Here is a 17,341-nt window from a genome sequence, read left to right as displayed (position 1 = left end):
ATAAAGTATTTGGGAGTTAACATTGATCACAACCTCACTTGGTACATGCAGATAGACAAACTTTCAGGTAGTACTATTAAACTAATATGGATATTTAAAAAGCTGAGACATGTTTGTGATCGGAATCTTTTAATCACTATCTACAAAGCCTTAGGCCCAATCTATACTGATTTACTGCATTCCAGTGTGTGGTGGTGCTTATAAAACGAAACCAATTACATTGGAGATATCGCAAAGAGCTCTGTTGAAGGTGATGTTTTTTAAGAAGCTTACCTATTCAACTTTTGATTTATACAATTCAAGCAATCTTATTACAAGTATTTATCCTTAGATGTATCTTTAGAAAACATACACTAATGCACTTTAACAAAGCACTTCTGGAAAGGCGTAGGAAGGGCCTTGTATGTAGTATATCTCAATTTTCATATCTATCTAGTCAGCTCTACAACAAACTTAATAGGATCCGTAATATTTACCATTAGTTATTATTCGAAATAAAATCATTTATTACCAAGTGGCTTTGTTCACTTAACTACGAGGAAACTGAATTGCTAGTTCAAGTATAATTTAACCATTCTTACACTATTTTACACTACCTAAGATATAGTTAATTTAGATCATGAAATCGTCCTAAATTAAGTGAATGCGGGATATAAAAAAATATTTTAAACGTTCTAAAACTACAAATTAGTCATTGGATGGGAATATGTTTACTTTTGTGGAATAAAACCTATCTGCAATCGCTATATGTTTATTTCACTCTTAAAAGAATAACCAGCAACTAATATAGTTTTAATATGTTTTTTCAAAAACGTACCTTTAACACCGAACATGACCGTAATTTATCTCAGAAAACTTCGAGGATTAGAGAAGATTTATTGCAGTGGCCAGGGGTCTGAAGCCCAGTGATCATGGTTAAAATATATCTTTCTGATCCTAACAAGGTATTCCTTGACAAATAGTTGAAAGTAATTGCGTGATTTTTTGAAGATATGACAGCAGCGGCTTACTGGTTTAGCGTGACTTAACTCTGTCGTCGTAAGATGGAAGGCTTCACCAATTTTTGTTTCAATGTAAGCAATAAACATTTGTGTGCCAACATAGCCGTCGTTCCACAACTGAGGCTTTTAAGGTAGTTTTTTCCGCGCACAACCACTATGTGCACACAGCTGCCCATTGAAGTATTTACGAACCAATTCGAGTCCTTCAAGAAAAGAGCGTATAAATCCTCAAAAGGCCGGCATCGCACATTCGAGCTCTCTGTCATTGAGAGCGTCCATGGGCGGACCTCACTTAACATCAGGTGAGCCTCCTGCCCATTGGCCCCCTGTTATATAAAAACAAAAATAGTAAGAAAACCTTCAAGTCTTTATCTCTTCCTTGTATCTTTATCCTACTGTGTATCATTATTGTTTAAAAAAATGAAAACTGACATGTCTTAAAAATAAAAATTCACGACACGTGACGGACATAATAGGCAGATCTATAAATATTAAAAATTGTCAAAACGCATGTGATTGGAGACCCATATCCAGCGCTACTTCGACATCTAAAGAATTAAAAAATAAATTTTACATTAAAATCCCAACGTAATATAGTAACGATGCTTTCCGTACATAATAATTCCTATTGGGTTTCAAATGTAATCTGCGTTAACAAGAAACACTTCTTTTATCTCTCTCTCAGTTGGTAGCTCATGAGCGTCATGGTCAGGAAACATCTGGAGGTTCCTGCTGACTCTAGGTGTGGTGGTTATGCGTTGCCTTTCCACATTTTGACTCCCATACATTTTTAAAGTTACTTAGACTTCAAGGCTGTCTCTTCGATTCATTGCCCATGCTGCAGTTACTCGGTCGCTAGAGCCTCGTCCGTTATCTAGCGGTGAGCTCCGCGGCAGGCGCTGCCGTCGGCTGATCATAACGAACCACCAAAGCATAAAGGTGAAGTTGACTTTTGGCATAGTTAAGATATTATTTCCGTTTTCCCATTACCTCCATTTTTATGGAACACTTCCTTGTAAATTTTACTTATTCACCTCTTTATTCAGTTTCCGGGCCAAATTTTATTATAAAACATAGATTGAAGTACGTATGGATGATACAATTCTATTGCAATATTAAAATAATGTTAAACATATTAACGAATTCCTTTAATTTTGCGTGACAAGGTCGCTATATTGTTAACATTTTGTTAAAATTGTGTGTCTATAGTCGAAAGTAATTATATTTTTGTGCTTTATATTAATAGATATATAAAAATTGTAACTTACACGTTAAACACTTACTTTAATTTTAGAAGCCTTTGCTATGTACCATTTATTTGCGCAATAACTTGTTAGTACGGGAGAATCGCTGCATATGTATGATAATAAGCATAAAGAAAAAATGATGAGGGCATGATGAGGCATGAGAAGGCAATACGCTTATACAATTAATTAAATAAACAGAGGTATAAGTTAAATTGTAGTCGTGAATGATTAGACAGCTTAAATACAGTTTGACCTTAATTCGGTCGGTAAACCTACCTCAATCAAAACTTTAACGGCCTATGAAATTTGAATTGAAAACAGGGCTTATTGTATCACTTTTCGTTGTTAGGTTTCAATTTATATATATATATATATGTATATAAAAACGCTTGCTCTGGGCATGAGTTTCTTCTTAGTGCTGTCTACTCGCTCTAGACAGGCTACCCAGACATACAAGCGAAGAAAATTTGCTTTTTTTTCATGTTATAGGGCAAACGGGACAAACGGCTCACCAGATGTTAAGGAAAACTCGGCAAACTCCAAAAAAGTACATTGTTTCTTTTCATTGTTAGTCATCGTTTCTTGAAGTAGGGCGAATGGAAAAAATATATTATGGAGTAGTTGGAGATTGAGTAGTTTAAAAAAATACAAACATATCCAATTTTTGACACTTTGAATTCATTTTATGACGAAAATGTATATAGAACATGATTTTGAAATTAACACGACATATTTTATCGCAAGTCAAGTAATCTATTTCAGAAAAAAATAGATAAAAATACATTAATTTAATGTTTTACATAACTAATTGTTTTGTTGTACTCCAGCTCTCCACTGCGCACCGCAGTCCACCCTAAGACACTGACACAGCAATTCGTGCTGGAATAGGGATTTAAGTGATACCGCCGCCAATAAAAATTCTCGCGAGGGCCGGACTTTAACGAATTAGTACGCTCCTTTTAAAAGGTCTTTGTTGTTTAAGGAAGCACACATGGTTTTTTGAGTTTACCCGTTACACAATCAAACGGTTTTCTTAGGGAATCAAAAATAAATAATGGATTACTTTAATTAAAATTTGGTTTTTGTGAACGAAATATGATATCTGATAAATGTCATACCACGAGTACAGATGTCAATAGTTTGTAATCACTTTACGACGTGACCTAGATCAACAATTTGATATAAAGGTATCTGCCAACTGGAAGATGCCTGCATTTCTGCGAGAATTGTAAAATACGTCAAAAGGGTGGGACGGGACACGCGAAACGGCGGGGCCCACTCGCCTATAGAAATATTATTTGAGAAGTGGCTATGCCAGTCCTATCGCGATTATTTTTTTAACAAATTATATAAATAAAATAAGGTCCCGCACTACAAAAGAGAGCTTAAAAATTTTAAAGTCAGCAGAACTCCGCATACAAACTTTAAGATAACGCTCCAAAATGGCGGCCATAACAATTATCATTCAATTAGACGTAAATTAATGAAGTCCTATTGAATTGTTGACACAAATGACATGTATTGATGACGCTTACTGAACGCCGCTGTGCTAATATTTATGTTTCATCAATTTGCTTCAATTGATCAATCGACATTCAACAATTATTTGTTTTGTTTATTAGCACTTCGTTGCATATGGAAATATAATACAAATAACATAGTTAAATGAAATAGAGGGCAACTGGCGGCCTTTTCGCTTTCGAGCAACCTCTTCCAGACAACCACTTTTGGCAATCACAATTGTCAGAAGAAATTCGTCGACTACTGAATTGTAGTAGTTTTAGTGCACTGAGCAACTTTATTATAAGATAAGATTACTGGGCTATGAGAGTGATTTTTTATACATATTTTATATATAAGGAATCGACATTTTCATATAAAACTTAATATAAACGAATGGAGTAAACCTCTATTAGGATTAACATATCGTTTTTTATGGTTGCTAAGTATCTTGCGAATTTCTGATAAACGCCTTTTCGTTAGTTGACACCCTATCACCATGTCCTAGGAGTGAAATGTCAAGTATCAGCTAAGTCAGAACAGAATGAACGCAACTCTTTTTGATTAAGACTATGTACTGGAATTGTTTGGTTCAACAACTACGTTTTATACATGAACACACCTTTTAAGAGCTTCTGACGATCCAAAAAGGGGCCAGTTGACCTTTAACACAGGTACTCTTACCGTTAACAGGTATCAGGCTCACAAACAAGCATTTTCTTCTATGGAGGATATTAATTTATATAATAAATAACTGTTGCTTTATTTTGTGCTGAATATATGAAGTTTTTATATTATCACATATAAAGTTCGGTCAATTTTTGTTTCCGATCTTAATCAGTAGTTAAGGCCATTTTTTATTTGTAACAGTTGAATCGAAATCTAACTATAATCTCAAACGCAATACAATTCTAAAAATTTAGTTTTCGGACATTAATTAAACTCAACGGTTAATGAAAAAGGTTTTTCTACAAGGCCAGCAGTTCACTTATAAATGTTTAACTACTCAGTGCGTTAAATTCAAAGGATTGATAAAAAAACTACTTAATTATTTAGTTTTGAATAAGTATTTCCCAAGATAATCAATGGCTTTATAAGATTAGTAACGTATACAATTAAAATAAATATATGGGTTATTAATTTATCGGAGTAAAGACTGCGCTTGTCTTTAATAATTTCCTCGACTTATATTTTTTTTAAAGTAAAATGTATGATTACAGCCAACGATACAGCCCTTACACTTTTCTACCGAATCCTTATACTCAATTGCTAATGCTCTCAGTTAGGAAACTGTATATTTTATACATGGTAACTATCCCAAAGCGATACTTTTCAACAAAACCCACCTGAAAAGCAGGTTGTGTGATATAGTGGCCCCTGCATATCCCGCACGTACAGTTTGTTAAGCAGAATGAAGCACAATCCAGCCGCATTTATTACAAAATAATATCCAACTAGTGTAAGAAAATCTGTATTTATTTTGTCATGTTACAGGAGGCTCACCTGATGTGAAGTGTTACCGCCGCCCATGGCCACTCTCAAAGACCTCGCAAGTGCGTTGCTAGCATTTATAGACTTGGTACGCTCTTTTCTTAAGTGACCCTAAGTCGAATTGGTTCGGAAATACCTCAGTGGGCAGCTGGTTCCACATAGTGGTGGTGCGCGGCAAAAACTGCCTTAAAAACCACTCAGTTGTGGAACAACGGACGTCGAGGAGGACGTTAATTGCGATGAGGAATCTGATAAAAGTTTGAATTTGATATATGCCTAATGTACACATTTACACGTAAACAATTTAGTCGGTATATGTTGCCCATTCACACACCGTCTCATAAAATTACGGATATAGTTTGATTTTATAGATTATGATGAATGATGATAAATGGTCTACAGATGAAATACAGCGTCCATTCGGGTCTAAGTGTGACTCTTGTGACAAAAACCTTAGATACAGGATAGTTCACGATCAGTCTCGCCTCTGAATATTACCTTAGACTAAAAAAAATACTTAAATTGAATTTGGAAGGATATAATTTAGTCTTCCTTGAGGCTTAAAGGTGGTCGCGTCACTGGCTATGTGAGTGTCAAGAATATATTCAATTTTACCGGACAAATCTCTTTAACAGGCCATCTTTTATCACATTGCACTTTATTTTTATACTAAACCTCTAAATGAACCCTGAAAATGTAATAACATTGAATTGTTTTCAACTTCCACAACAGATGGCGTTGGTTTGCATTAAAAAAATATTTTCTGCATTAAAATGACAATAGAGGTCGCGTATACATTAAAAGAAATAATAATATGGTGTGGAAAATTGTTCATGTTAGTAATAATAGGTAGCGATAGATGTCATTAAAATAATTTAATTTTTTTTTAAGTTCAGGCATTTAGTTGCAAAATTTTCTGAGACATGAACATATTATAATTGAAAGAAGAAATTTTGCTTCTAGAAGGTTGGGCAGGCACTACCTTCTTCGTCTTGCTGTTATTTTTTTTAATGATAAGCGTTTTTATAATCCACATCTACAATACAGATCCAAAATCTTGTGTAAATTATCATAAATTTAAAATGAGTGAGTTACCCTTGACTTTAAATCTACCCCATTCACAACGCTCTCGACAATTGACCATATTTAAACTTTATTTAAGATACGAATTAAAACTAAAATAAAAAAAAACGTATTTAAGTCAGTTTCAATTTAAGTGTATAAAATTTCCATTCCAATATATATTAGAACCTTTGTTATATTATAAATTGATGGTTTAGGTTAATTTTCAGCTATGTGAAACCGAGACGGATTGTTAGTATTTATTAAAAGATACCATAGAAATACCATAGGCTTCTGTGATAGCATTCCATTTATCTTTAATTTAAATTAAGATTGATTAATCAATGCTTTCTTTATTTAAACTCAAGAAAATGTAAGTATTTTTTAAATAATAAGGTAAAAAAGTCCGTATTCATTCAACTAACGATGACCAAAGATTGGTCAATGTCATCAACAAATAAATACAACTATTGACTGTAAAATATATACATGTTTTATTTTTGTTATTATCAGAGGGCAAACGGGGAGGTACCTGATGTTAAGTGACACCGCCTCCCATTGAGGGCTTGCGAGTGCGTTGCCTTTTAAGCATTGGTATTAATTAATATATATATATATATATATATAAATATTATACCAAATTCGTATAATAAAAACCACATTTCACTTAACCGTCATATTCGTCGCGTTTATGGAGGTAGAAGCCGTGAATTTGTGCCACATATCTGTCCCAGATATTGAGGGAACACAAATGGCAAAGCAGCTGCAAGACGAAACACGTCACCAACCTTGTCATGTATAGTATGTGCATTTTTAAGGTTTAATAATCCTCTTAGCTATAACAATAAGTCACTTGATTACTGCGCTATTTGGGAACTAACATGCGGTTTATCGACGTATTAGTGACGGAAACGTGAAGAAGACCTGGCAGCAGACGCACGTCTTGGTTGAAAAACCTTATACAATGGTTTGGCCAAAGCACCAAGTCATTGTTTAGAAGCGCGGAATACAAAATTAAACTAGCCATGATGATCGCCAACCTTCGCAAGGATATGGCACTATAAGAAGAAGACAGAAGAATATCAATAGGGACTTATTAAGATGATGTTTATTGCAGGAATTCTTTGCTGCTAGTCTTCTTTTGGTTTTTTAACTGTTTAGACCTGGCCATTTTCCATATAGGTGATAGGTATGTACCAAATAAAAATACCATTATTTTATAGGCCTATGTCATATGCGTTTAGACACACTTGCGCCAACTTTCCACTCTGAATCGTAAGCCTGTATTTTCCGACAAGACCGTTGCTGTTAATTACTCCGCTTTTTATATTTTTCTACGAGATTAAATATTAGTTCAACAATATGTATAATAATAATGTCCTAGGCATTGATTTGCTCCAGTTCAAACAATGTGTATGACTCAAAACTTAGCGATTAAAAAGAGTGGCAGAGAGTTACTTGCCAGTTCTTTTTGCCCACTCTACGCCCTTGGCTTGCGAACTGTTAGTAAATGTAGATAAATATAGAATCAATTTAACATCTTTTCTGTTGATGTTCATAAGTGTACCTGTTTACCTATTTGAATAAAGTTATTTTGAGTTTGAGTATATATTCTTATATATTACTTGTTCAACTTATCTTCTGTTTAGTAAATAAATCTATAAAACCTTATGTTCGCTTTGACATATTTACATGAACCGTACCGGGAAATGCATTTACATTTTCGATGTTTAAGGTGAACTGTCAAAATCTTCGAAGAATATCAATACGTGGCAATGTGATGGGCGCACGTGAAATTTTAAAGTTTCGTGGTACGAATGTCGATCAAGCGAGGTCAAACGAAAGGTCTTCCCTTGGTAAGAATATTAACACAAAGAAAATGCCCGCATAAAATATTGCATGTTATTTTCCATTGAAATTCCAGTTAACTAGTTGTATCTGTCTGTGTATCAGAATTTATGCAAAATATAGTAAATGATGTATTAGGATTTCTCAGATAAATGACATTATTAAACTCGCAGCCAATTCTAAATATAAAATAATTTTATATAAAGATGTTTTATATAACTGTAAAGGACAGTGTCAGGACAGACCTTAGTATAGAGATTACTTTGTCAATGTTTTTAAAAAGTATATACTTAAGTTTGGAGATAAATAGATAAATCTACTAAACTCTAAATCTACTAAGAAAAACATGACATTAAAACTTACGATTAACACGGTTAAGCCTGGTATATATTTTATTTCGTGTTGGAATTTTGTATACAACAAATATATTTTCATAATAATCTAGACCAGTTTCCGAATGTGATGCCCACGGCCCACAGGGGGGCAATTGGATTGTAAAGGGCTATTTGAAAAATTATTAAAATTGTTGGTAATTTTAATTTTATTTCCGTTTTTCATTATATCTTTTGATAATTTATTTGTTTCATTAACAATTTCCTAGTTTCCATTCTTAAAATTTATAATTAGTGTCTACAATAACAGTTAATTTTATTCTTATTAATAATGATGGCATAAGAATTTTAGGAAGGCCAAGGTATGGCATTAAAAATATTGAAAAACACTGATCTAGACCCTATTGGCGGCAGATTTATGTGAGATTTTTTTACAGACAAGTTGGTATAGCCACACACTAACACAAAATCTACATTTTCACATCACATCATGCCACATTTCTCACGATTTTTGCCTTCAGATTGTTTATTGAAAGGAAGTTCCTTTTGTGCATCCGTGATCCGAACGCACGACCTCAGGGTTTTTTTTATATTTAAACTCCAGGACTCTTGTGGTGCGAGACCTTACTTCCTACTCCGTCCTGCCCTTCAGGCGATTGACCACCCCGCGACGGTCCAAGCCGAAGTTCGAGTCTCACAGGAGACGCCCTTGCGCTAGCCGCCGGATAAAACGCATATTCGAGCCGAGCTACCCTCGCCAAAACAGCCCGAGCTGAGCTGTAAAGGCCCTTAAGGCCAACAGCGAGATTCCATAACAAAAAAAAATCTTAATTACTATTCTATTAGACGAGTCTGGGGCCGGTCGTCTCGCCTTCGCTACGCTCTTGTTGCATTGAGTGACGCATTTCACTATCTTACTAAAGAAGTCTTTCAGTTGCAATCTGAAAACTTCTTAATTTTTCGGGTAAATGTCAACGACGATCTCGGGTTTGAGAGTTGCACGGTTGAATCGAAACAAAAATAGTATAGTATATATAATATAGTTAATAATGGGTTTATTATATGTTTGAAGGTTGCATTCTACTCCTTTAAATTTTACAAGTGCATTTAAACTATTAAAAGAAAAAGAAATTTTATTAATTTCGCGATAATATTTCCGAACACGCAAATTACGGAGCACACAAAGGTTTCGCCAAGGACACGGAAGTATCGTAAAAACAATGTCAGTCAAACATTAACATAAATTTCGTTATAACCCATAAACTATTTTCTTTTTAAAAACTTTTCACTGCAGAAGGCTTTATATAGCACGTGTTTTGTGTTTGAAACACGGAAATCCAATTGAATTTACGATGTACATGTTTTACGATGTATAATTCAAATTAATCCTACCAGGTCTTTGTGTGCTTAAGATTAGTTAATTGAAAATGTTACATTTTTTAAATGTAAAATACAGACTTCGCTCAGTTTGTCGGATGCGTTTTATGCCTATTTTAGTTAGCAGCCTAATTATTACTGGCTTAACTTGACTTAATGTTCTAGACGGGACAGAGGGCGTTACACAGTAAGTCTCCATTGCATTTGGGCTTTACCTTTTTTTTAAACTTTTTCATATCATTCTTCTTAATACACAGCGATAGAAATGCCTTAATTATACCGTTGATAGCCTTGGAGCTTTAAACGCAATAACAAAAAGAGGTGATACTTTAGCTATTTTATTAATTATTACGCCTGCTATTAACCGGTGTATCCATAAAATCATGCCAGCTCTATCATTGTAGGTTTCGTCATTACCTGACAACAAATTGTTAACAAATACCTCCCAACCATCTTTTGTAAATGGCGCACGAATTGTGATTGTGAATGAATCAAAGTCAATAAAGTTGAAGAATTCAGAAAACTTATTCATATTGCTTGAGCGACTGAATCGACTATTATTTATATGTCGCAGACAACTAGCTTAATAAGTCGTTCAATTAACTGCCTAGCCTCTTTACTAAACAGCGCCGTTTAACTCACGGCCTGAACCGGTTTCAACCGGTTGATCAAACAGCTAGGCAAAACACATAGATCGATGATGTTCTATTATTTATTGACTGTTGACTCTCAAACTCGAAACGAAACTCTTCAAACTGTCAATATGGTGTCAGCAAATCACAACTTTGATGGTTATTTACAAAGTATAATGAAAAAAAACAAGTACAATGGAAGGCTGTAGTGACATTTTTAATGTGAATGACCTGTGACTGACTCTAGCAATTTAATATTTAAAGAAATATTTTTTATGTCAGATGTTTCATATTTTTTATTTCTCCCACATGGTCACTCTATCGTACGCAAGCCCTAAGAATTAGCCAGCTGGTTTATTAAATGTTGGTTACTACGGCTGACAATCTTTCAGGTCGCTAGTTAAACGGCGCTGTTTAGTTAAGAGGCTAGGCTGTTAATTGAACGGCTCATTAAGCTACGTGGCTGCAACATATATATTCTTACATTTTCTAGTAATTATTAATTACGCCTGGTTTTGCAATTACGTAGAATACCAGCTAGTATTAAATTGAGATTTTTCTTAAGTCCGTATTAAGACTTAAGACGGTCAAACTTTAAAATGTTGATCATCCGATATTAAACTTTTTCTGGTTTTTAATACATAGCTCCTGTGGACTTTCTACTTTGAAAAAAAATACTAATTTTTTTTTCAAGAACGGGCTCACGAGTGCGTTGCTAGCCTTCTAAACTTATAGAATTTTGATTCTTCGCTAACCTTTAACTTTTTCTACTATAAAAACTTACATAGCTCCTGTGGACTTTCCTTTTAAAATAAAAAATAATAAAGATTTTTCAAGAACGACCACGTTTGCTATTTCAACGTAGTAAAAAAGCTGGCAAAGTTTTTTGAGAATAATTAATGCGCTATTTGCATCAATTTAAGTTTTTGCAACGATAACTTTCATATTGCGTGCTCCTAACAATGTAGCCAAGTTGAACGCAACACACATTATGTTCAACTTAGCTTTACGTGACAGTTTCTAAGTTAGTAATAAATTTTAGACTTATAAAGAAAAACATTTTATTACTTCATGTATAAACTTTTTCAAAGTACGTTTCTCGTTAAAAAAAAATGTGTGCGTACTACTGTACACACGTAAGAAGTGAAACTTCTTTATGACCTTATTTTTCTAAAATTATGCAACTTTACAGAAATGGTTAAATAAAATAAAATTAGATAAAATTTAACAAAAAGCTTTCACTATCATAGACATGAAGACAAAAAATACAATTATTTCATTTTACCTTATTACTACTAATATTATTACAGAATTTCATTAATTGTAATAGAATTATTCCTATCATTATTATATAGCTTCGAATCTCTTCGAATCAACCGTGGTAGGGACAAGAAAAACATAGCACGTAACGGAAAAATGTAACGTGTAACCCAAAAAAGTGACGGTAATTTTTTCCAACGCCTATAAAGAAGTTTCACTTCAAAAAAACATTCGATTTTATTACTTTTGTGGCGTATTATCCACTTGTCATAGATTCACACTCAAAATATACATATTATGTTCTGTATTCTATCTATAATAATTTATGTATGTGGCAACATTGTTTATAGGACGCCAAGAAAACACGTTACTTTTTTACTACTTGTACTTACTATGGTTTTCGTTAGCGTCTCTCTGAGAATATAAATGTCTGTGCATACTTACTCTTGTTGTGTTGTGTCTTAAATAAACTAATTTACGAAACTAACAAAGGTTGTGATTTAAAACGAGCTGGTGCTTCCCATAAATGGTAACCCCGACGACCATTGAATTTCAAACAACAGATTGTCTTATAACGTAACAGATTTTTATTATAGAACAGGGCAGCACATAAGCAGGAGACACACCTGATGTTAATACTGCCGCCCATCGACACTCATAATGCCAGAAAGCTCGCGGTGAGTCGACGGCGTTTTAAGAATTATTACGCCCTTTTTCTTGAAGAAGTCGAATTGGTTTGGAAATACTTCATCAATGCCCTATCAGCCTCATTTTTGACATACGGAAGTCTGACTTATTTATAAAGTTTAATTAACACATTAACATAATACAATTAACATAATTGAAAAGGAGGGCAACTGGCGGTCGGATCGCTTTCGAGCGATCTCTTCCAGGCAAGTGTAGTTTAGTTTATAAAGCTATTCCTGAATATTATCGACCACCCATGGGTATAAAATTATGCAAGTATTTAAACATTGTGGAGCGGTAAAAGTGTAGTTTGTTAAATGAATCCTCGAAACGTAATTTTTCAATGTTTTTCCTTGCATTCATTATTTTAACCTTTTTATTAGGGGTTCGGTGTTTTGAACTGGTGGATTGGCCATGACTTCACGCATCATTAACATAATTGTCTTTCCTGTTATTGTTTTTCTTATAAACTCTTTACCATAGAAATTTAATATAATAGTTATTATTAAAAAAAGCGATACGATTTATGGAAAAGACATCCATTTTCTTGAATCTTCGAACTCATGCTAACCATAGTACAATGTATAAGTATAATTACTTCGATAAAAAATGTACAATTGTGATCAAATTTTAAATTATAAATTAAAGTTATTTACGTGAATACTGACATTCATGCTGAGGCAATCCAACATCTTGATACAAGAGGATCAAGACGGCTAAGGAGAACTAACCTTTTAACTCTTAAGCTAGTGTAGTGGTTATAAGTGCAAGTACGGTATCTCGTCAAAACGTTATAGAACACTAAGATTGTTAATGAACATTACCTTAGTTTATACTATTCACTTGTATTGTATAGTCAATATAATACTTATTAGCCATAATTATTGTATAGGCTAGGTTGTAATTCACGTAAAGTCACGCTCTCTTTTGCGAACTTTATTGTACGGATAGGATAGAATAGGAAAAATTACAAAATGTTTAACAAATTACTATGTTCGATGTTTACACTCACATGAATGACAGGTATATTACAGTATTTTAATATTATTAGACAAAGAAATGATTTATCTACCTTTGTACTGTTAATAAAAAATACACAAAAGATACCTAATTTGCAGTTGCTGCCGACTGGTCTTTAATTACATAAACTCTTTGGTAAAAAAGCGGGCACCTAAGTAAACTTATGCGATTAAATGAAATTTAATTATCTCTGTAGTCTGTATACCTATAATCGTGTAAATAATTACGCGTAAGGTTAAGTCTGGCAATTTTTTTATTCATTTTTGATGAATTATTTAAAATAGTACACGGTCAAATATTAAGAAGTGGTCGGCAGTAATGACAAGAAGTTTTTTAACTTATTTCAATTACATAAAGTTACAAATTTAAAACTCTAATAACGAGTGTGACGACGATGTTTTTAATTACTTTTGAGAAATACTCTCTCTTCTGCAATGACTCTCTTTAGCTATCTGAAGTTTTGTGGAGCAAGTTGGATTGATCTGAGTCTTCTCATTTGGACATCCCAGACATACTGAGGTCAGGACTTCCAATCAAAACGACGGATCTCAACTAATTCCCTTATTAATATTAATCATTTATTGATGATATACAACGTAGAAACTATAGATATTTGTTGGTGTGATAGAAACAAGCGAGAATATGTATCAGACAATCACCCGTATGTAACAACTACGATAAAGTTTTCTAGGTTAAAACTTTTTCCTTGCATTTTCTTACACGCAACAATTATAAAAACCCTAATTAGCCAAACGGATTAATTACTTTTACATAATACGTTAAATAAAATTTATTAACAGCTTTAAAGAATTTATTACATAAAGCGACGTTTGAGGGCATTTCAATGAGACTGCGATCAAGTTGATAAATTATTTATTTATTTACTTTTTTATTTGACTAAAGTTTTGACTTCGGCTGAGCGCTGCGAGTGGAGCCCTCGTCACGCTCACGTGCTGCATGATCAAAAAGCGCCGCTAGGAGCGAAGCGACAATCTATCCGAACGGAATGAAATAGAATGCAAGGGAGAGTGGAGTGTAGTTATGTGCAGCAAGAACAAGCTGTATGACTGCACTCCATTGAAATATAAATGTAAGCGTCATCTTCTGCCTCGAAATTTAAATAATCTGCTGAATTTTTACTCGGCTACCATGAATTGACTTGCAAACAGTAGTTAATGTAAACTCACAATTCATTTAACTTCATTTCTGACGTTCATAAGTGTACTCGTTTACCTATATGTTTAAGTTATTTTTAGTTTGAGTTTGATTTCTAAGAGCTATTCCGTACGTGGATAACAAAGCGCTTTCCTAGAAAAACTTTTAACATATTCCTACAAAATAACAAATCATTCCATAAATGAAACATGTCATTATATTTCTAGAAATGAATCTAAATCTAAATAGGTATCAATACTTACAAAATTATAAAAAAAATATTTAGTACTGTAAATTCTTCTTACTGACGTTCATGGGTATATTTTTGATTTGAGACACAACAGAGTTCCGATTCCAATATATAAATAATTTATCTAAATTTCTTAATTTAGTGGTACTAAAAACCAATGTTGAAATCGAAGTAGATACAGACGAAGCCTGCAAGCGTTTAATAGCTAGTAAAAACATTATTGATCTAGTTTTATTTCCTCAAATAGGTAGGTCATCATTATCGTCAGCAAAATGTGTGAGGACAGACGATTAGACGAGCCAGAAAACCAACAATAAGATGTATTAATAAATACAACATTGACAAAGACCGCCAAAACACCTGGCGGCTGGCCAAACAGAAAAAAATCTACGCACGTGCTGTACTACTGCGAATTAAACTTTAAATGATGCAAAAAATATGGAAAAATTCTGTTTTTTGACAGCGTTCATTCCGCACCTAAAGTGCGGAATGAACTTCACTACCACACCATCGTGTCTTCTGTTTAAAGAGTTTCTAAACAATTCATTCGACAGACCAGACATTGTTTCTTTAACCAAGATGTCTGCGACTCCCACCGCCATTTTTGATAGAATCGTTACGTTTGTGTTACGTAAGATGTGTTCTTAATATTATATCTGTTTACCGTCGTAAGCACTTCTTGTATTTGAAAAACTGTTACACTAAATTTAAAAATATAACTTTACCGCATTACAACGCGATTTTTTGCTTTCTCGTTATTGTAGTAGATTGAACATTATATTATTTTGTTTTTTGTCAAAAAATATAGGCCGAAGCAAAAAAAATCTGGTAAGGACTTGGTAAGGTAAGGTCATGGACTTGAACGGATCAGATTATACATGCTTTTTATTTATGAATATAGCGTAAAGTGAAAACAAATAAAATGATAAATTTAATTAAATGTTTCTATATGTTTTAATGTTAAATCCATAGATCCGAAATGGGAACAGACAATGAAATAAATACATTTGTCTAGGCCTGCGCAAGCGCAACGACACTTCACACATTTGCGGGAAATCTGCGCTCTTGCTATTTTTAGCGCTGCTATCTGGCTCGACGCGACTCAGACGTTCTCTCGTAATAATTACAGCTTCGTTTATTTTATGGATATTTAATTGAGCTGAAAAAATAACATAGACTTTATTATTGTGATTTTAAACACAAAGACGAGTAGGTGGTCAGCGTAGCGGGAGATCAACGCACTAGCGTTATAATATAATCAGTTCCATGCTAACACCCCGTCAAGGCCCTTCTAGTCAAATTCTCCGTACTCAAACTGAAACTCAAAATAACATTATTCATATAGATAGTACACTTATGAACGTCTACAGAAAATATGTTAAATTGATTCTAAATGTTCATTTACTACCAGTTCGCAAGTCCAGGGCGTAGACCGGGCAAGAAGGACTGGCAAGAAATTCTCCGCCACCCTTTTTAATCACCAAATTTTGAGACATACAAATTGTTCGAACTGGAGCAGATAAATCTCAAGGATTAGGATTATTTAAATAATCGTCAAACTTATAAAAAGATTTATTGATTAATTTATCTATAACGAGAGTTTTGAATTTATTCAGTGATAATTCTCTAATTTCGCTTAAGAGTTTGTTGTAAAAACGAATCCAATTCTCATATAAGGAGTGGTTTATCTTCTGGAACCTGGTTGGTCGTACGCTTAAATTAGTTTTGTTTCAAGTATACTGGTGAAAGCCACCAATTCTTTAAACTCGTTTATATTTTTTTGTACATACAACAAGGCTTCAAGAATATATTGACCAGATACTGTTATAATATTTAATTCCTTAAACTTATTCCGTACCGACACCCTTGGAGAAACACAACAAATATCCCGAACAGCCCACTTCTGAAGCACAAACATAGGTTGAACCTCCTTATATATACTTCTAATAGAATACTTAAAAAAATATAACACTTACAGTTAATATAGATAATATATCTAATGACCAAATAAGCTGTTGTTAAAACCTCATTAATTCCGTCGTAGTGAGATTTCTTTTTATGTAATAGGAGGCAACCCAGCAGGAGGCTTATAGTGTTAAGTGTACCTGTCACGTGCCCATAGACATTCACATTGCCAGAGGGCACTTGCAGTGCGTTGCCGGCCCTTGAAAAATTGGTACGCTCTTTTTTTGAAGGTTTGGAAATACATGAGTGAGTAGGAATTTCGTATTCTGCCTCGACGTCCGATAATCAAACTCAGCTACAGGTATTAATCCGAACCGTTCCTTTAAACATACTCCGTTGTAAATGCGGTAGAAGATGCAGAGACACCCCACATTTCTACGCAACACCAAGGAAAGCTGTTCGGAAAGTGACTGGTCGTTGACGATTCAATGTTATTTTCGATAAACATTCAATCACAATAATTTTCAACCAGAACCCTTAGTTAAGATTAGTGCGTTCAAGCAAAAAAAAAACA

At 33.8% G+C, this 17,341-nt stretch overlaps 1 long non-coding RNA gene across 1 annotated transcript; it reads left to right on the top strand.

The window, feature by feature from the left end:
• Nucleotides 1–9,951: 9,951 nt before the first annotated feature.
• On the top strand, nucleotides 9,952–15,595 carry LOC123720549. The gene is made up of 3 exons (XR_006756066.1): nucleotides 9,952–10,045; nucleotides 14,361–14,547; nucleotides 15,110–15,595. It is a non-coding gene; the product is annotated as an uncharacterized LOC123720549 (long non-coding RNA).
• Nucleotides 15,596–17,341: the final 1,746 nt, after the last annotated feature.

Source organism: Pieris brassicae, chromosome 2 (genome assembly GCF_905147105.1).
Source record: "Pieris brassicae chromosome 2, ilPieBrab1.1, whole genome shotgun sequence".
NCBI classification, from domain to species: domain Eukaryota; kingdom Metazoa; phylum Arthropoda; class Insecta; order Lepidoptera; family Pieridae; genus Pieris; species Pieris brassicae.
Note: the sequence above shows the minus strand (reverse complement) of the source record. Positions and strands in the feature narration are given on the sequence as shown.